Below are 5,417 nucleotides of genomic sequence, written 5' to 3'. Positions count from 1 at the left end.
TGGGATCCTTCAAACAACGTATTCCGATTCTCCGACTTTGAGCTTACTCCCACACTGGAGGAAATAGGGGCATTTATTGGAAAGGGAAAGAACCTTCACCGAGGAGAACCCATGATACCGAAGCATGTCACTTCCGAAAGATTTTTCGAGCTATTGCACATAAAACAAAAGAACATAGGAGGCTGCCTAGCAAATGGATAGGTTCGTCTAGAATTTTTGTACGAAAGATATGGTCAGGAAAGGGGATTCGAGTTGTTTAAATCAGAACTTAACAACGGGGGATGCTACCAAACCTGGAAAAAGCACAGTTTTGAAGCATTCATAGTGGCTTTTTTGGGAATCATGGTATTTCCAAAGAGAGGAGGAAAAATCAGCACCAATCTGGCTGCGTTTATTACCACTTTTAAGAAGAATACTAAGGTCACCCTCGTGCCAATGATTTTGGAAGACATTTATCGGGCCCTGACGATGTGCAAAAGTAGAGCGGACTATTTTGAAGGATGTAACATTCTATTGCAGTTATGGATGCTCGAGCATATTCGTTACCACCCATTTATTGTGGATTTTCGAGTCGAGTGGAATGATTATATCAAGGGCCATGAGAAGAGGATGGAGGACCAAAACTTTCCCGAAGGAATAAGAGCTTGGAAGGAGTACTTGGAGGGGTTGACGGCGGACAAGATAGTGTGGAATTATCATTGGTTCCCCTCAAAAGAGGTGATATATATGTCTACTTTCTGACCCTTCATCGTCTTAATGGATCTCTAACGTGTTCAGCCCTACGTTCCACTAAGAGTCATGCGACAATTCAGTCGACGTCAGCATATACCGCCAGTCGAGGATATGAAAGAGTTCATGTACAAATTCCTCCCTGACATCCTTCTAAGGAAGACTGACATACTTAAGATCTGGGGAGGATGTGTACTTTCGGGTTTCGATCACATGGTGGAAGACCGCGACAAGGGCGAGGTAGACTATTGGTATCTGCCATGGTTTCATGACCAGCCTCCTCCTAAAGCTATACCAGAAAGCTCGGCCAGAGAGCCAGTGGATCGAGAAGCGGAGATCGAAGTCAGAATTAAGCAGGCTTGATGAGAGGTAGAAGAGAACTATCAGTCTACTCTGCACGTCTTAAATAATGATTTGGAAAGGGCTAGAGAAGAATTGGTTCACCATGAGGCGAAATTTGAGGCCAGAATTAGGTCGGTTCGTAAGGAGATTGAGAGAGAGAACCATGTTGCCATGCATGCCCTACAAGAAGACCTGGATATTGTCACCGGTGCTATAAAGTAGCAATCGAGTGATTTTGAAAAAGAGAAGGCCTCGCTGACAAGTACACAGTCGAACCTTCGAGCTCAGCTAAAAGCTTTCATGGAACGGGAAAGAGAAATAGCGAGACGCTTCACGAATTTTCAGAAGGAAGTCGAAGCTAAGAAAAATCAGTGGATGACCAAACGATAGGCGCTTCACTATCAGATCGATGACCTTCATGAATGAGAAGAAGACCTAAAGCATATCGTCCGCACTATGCAACATTGGGTGCAAAACTGCCATGAAAGTATGATCGAGGCCAAGGGAGAAGTACTTCAGCTCAACCTTGATTAATATTTATGCTAAGTATCTTCACTAAGGTGATGAAAATCTGGGCTGTCAGGCACGTGCTCTCGCTCTATATCTGCCAAAAGCATTATCCAGGATCTACTCAAGTCTGAGGGAGGATTAAGTTGCAAGACATCTTTGGAAGGCATCTTGATGATAATTATTAAAGTCCTTGTTTTCTTAGAGTTAGTTTCTTTATAGGTTTTTTTTTAGTATTTCTCCAGCATTCTGAGTCTGTTCTAGTTTTAGATAATTTTAGTTTCCTTTCATTAAAGCTTTGTTTTAAGAACAGTTGGAAATGTATGGAAAATTTCGCATTTGTTTCAAGTTTTTATTCTCTTTATTTCCGAATATATACATATGTTTACTATATCCATGAACTACGTGATGATCTGATTCGTGTAAAACATGATACGTAGGCAACCCTTGGCGGGTGCGATCAAATATTTTTTCAAGTTTCAAGTAACAATTTTAAGATGTTGGCGTTAAATAATGAGAAAAAAATTAATTCGCCAAAGCCGGGATGAAACAAGAGGGATTTCCTTAGTCCATTTCAGGAAGGAAATTACTTAGGTGCATGACATTTGAGTTAATTATGAATATATCAATATTTTTAAAAGCTCTAAATCCTAACATATTTGTTTCTGTCTCGAAGAGAGAGAGAGAAAGAATAAGGTGGTTGGTTGTGGTTAAGCTGGCCTCTCACCCATACAACACAAGGAATAAAGGGAAAAGGAAGATGACTCGAAAAGATGGAACAGAATCTCACAATGAAGAAGGTCGAGATCAGTTAGTTCCACGAGAGTTCGCATCTTTGGAGGAGAATAGGTTATTGAAGCAACAAATTGCGGAAATGTTTCAGGCCTGGGCGAATGGACAAGCCCCGCCTTCCTCGATTCCTGGCCTTTCAGATGCAAATCGTCCCAGTTCTACTCAAGCCCAAGTCGACGATCCACTTTATCCTCCTGGATTTGGTCCATACGCTAATGTGTCTAGCGCTGCTGGCACATCCACCATGCGTCCTCCAAATCCATCATTCATCAATGATACAGAAGCCTATCAGTGTGCTAAATCATGATCAAGTCTATCATCCTGAATTGGCATCCAAACCCATAAATTCATATCAGCCCACTCATCAGCCTGAGTCTCATATCATGATTGAGAAGGCTATTATGAACGAAGAACGAGAAGAGATAGCTAGAAAAGTGAGGAGTCTGGAGCAGAGTATGAGAAACATACAAGGATTGGGAGGACACATAAGCGTCTCTTTCAAAGACCTGTGTATGTTCCCTAATGTTCATTTGCCAATAGGGTTCAAGACCCCAAAATTCGACAAATATAGTGGTCATGGTGACCCAGTGGCCCACTTAAAAAGGTATTGCAATCAACTTAGAGGTGCAGGAGGGAAAGAGGAGCTGCTTATGGCCTATTTCGGAGAAATTCTGACGGGAATAGCCTCCGAATGGTTTATCGATCAAGACATCTCCCATTGGCACGTTTGGGATGATATGGCTCAAGATTTTGTACAACAATTTCAATACAATCTCGATATTATCCCTGACCGCACATCTCTCGCTAATATGAAGAAAAAACCATCTGAAAGTTTCCGAGAGTTTGCCATAAAATGGAGAGAACAGGCATCTAGAGTCAAACCGCCACTGAAGGACCAGGAATTGATTGACGTTTTTCTCCAAACTCAAGAGTCTGATTATTTTCATCATTTACTAGCCGCGGTTGGTAAACCTTTCGCCGAAGCAATAAAAATTGGGGAAATGGTGGAGAATAGCATCAAATCAGGAAAAATCATGAGCCAAACCGCCCTCAGGGCCACTACACAAGCCATTCAGAGTGGATCAGGTAGTTTCAGAAATCGAAAAAAGAAGGAGGAAGGATCCATGATGGCATCAGGACTGGGGAATGCCCAAAGGGGATGGAACTCCCCTTACATTCATGTCCAACAGGGACAACCCAACCCTCCTCAACATTATTATACACCTCAACCTACTGTTCTTAATGCTCAAGCGTATGCCCGACCTTCTCAGCGTCGACAATGGCGGGCACCTGCGCCACAAGGTTTTCGGCCGCGCCAGTCAAATTTACAAGCCCCTCGTAATCCGTATGTTCCGGCAAACTATACAAGAGAACAGAGGCCAAGGGAAAACTTTACCTCAATTGGAGAATCATATATGAGCCTGTTGCGGAGATTGGTCAAATTAGGATGGATTGAACCTGTTTTGCCTTTCAAAGTGGATCCGAATGCAAGTTGGTTTGATCCTAATGTAAGGTGTGAGTACCATTCCAACGTCCAAGGTCACAGTACCGAAAACTGTTGGAGTCTGAAGAGAGTTATTGAAAAGTTAATCGAAAACAAGGCAATCGTAATACAAAAAGAAGAAGCACCGAATATCACCGATAATCCATTTCCTAATCACAGTAACACACACGTCGTGGGGATGATTTTTAACGATAGAGACTGTAGTCCAACAAGCCAAGCAATGATAGAAATAGGCGCCTTGAAGGAAAACCCGGGTGAAGCACTGAAGTATATGCAAAGAGAACCACTAATCGTGAAAGGAGCAAGTTCCATTATAAGACTCCAAGATTCAGAAAAGATGGTATTGTATGTTCCTGCAAAGCTAAAGAGAATAGCACAAGATGGGCCAAAACTATATGTTTTAAGTGGTCCCGCACGGTTCGACCAACAGTACAACAACATGAGAAAGATAACAGAACCAATTGTCATAAGACACGCAGCACAGATCCCAGTGACAAGCTTGAAAACCATCCCATGGAACTACAACAAAACCACGGTGATGTACAAAGGAAAAGAGGTCATGGAAGAAACAAATGAAACAGGGGGTTTGACTCTATCGGGAAGATGCTATGTTCCAGAAGAATTAAGGAGATCAAAACAGTTTAAAGATATTCAAGGGCCAATGAAAAAACCTGTCACAAACGAAGAGGCTGAGGAATTTCTGAAGAAAATGAAAACCAAAGACTATTCCATTGTCGATCAATTAAGGAAAACCCCGGCTCAAATCTCATTATCATCCCTGCTGCTACATTCTAAAGAACATTGTCAGGCATTGATTAAGTTGTTGAATGAAGAATACGTCCCGAAGGAAATTACGGTATGTCAAATAGAAAGGATGGTTCATATAATATTTGAAGCAAATAGAATCACTTTCACTGATGATGAGTTACCCACAGAAGGTTCTGGTCACAATAAGGCTTTGCATCTGACTGTCAAATGCGAAGGATATTACATAAAAGGGGTAATGATCGATGGAGGTTCAAGAGTAGATATCTGTCCCCTCTCTACTTTGCAAAAATTAAAAAATCAGCCCAGATAGGATCCGGTCCAATAATGTATGTGTTCGGGCTTTTGATGGGGCAAAACGAGACACAATTGGTGAGGTAGATCTTGCTTTGGTTATTGGACCAGTTGAGTTTACGATCACCTTTCAAGTAATAGACATGGATACTTCCTACAACCTACTTTTAGGAAGACCATGGATCCACACGGCTAGAGCCATACCTTCTACTTTGCATCAAGTAGTTAAGTTTGAACACGACTATCAGGAACTCATTGTACATGGAGAGGTTGACCTTCCCATACATCGAGATCCTTCTGTACCCTGTATCGAAACAAAAGGGGGTTGTGAATTTTTCATTTATCAAGCCTTTAAAATGGTGACAGCTGATCAAGTCGTGGAAGGCACGCCGATTCCAAGGCCTCAGCTCTCTTCTACTTTAATCATGGTGGCTAGCCAAATGCTACAAAATGGTTATGAACCGGGAAAAGGATTAGGGGTTTC

Source organism: Capsicum annuum, chromosome 7, assembly GCF_002878395.1.
Source record: "Capsicum annuum cultivar UCD-10X-F1 chromosome 7, UCD10Xv1.1, whole genome shotgun sequence".
NCBI lineage: Eukaryota > Viridiplantae > Streptophyta > Magnoliopsida > Solanales > Solanaceae > Capsicum > Capsicum annuum.
This window is presented reverse-complemented; position numbering follows the sequence as displayed.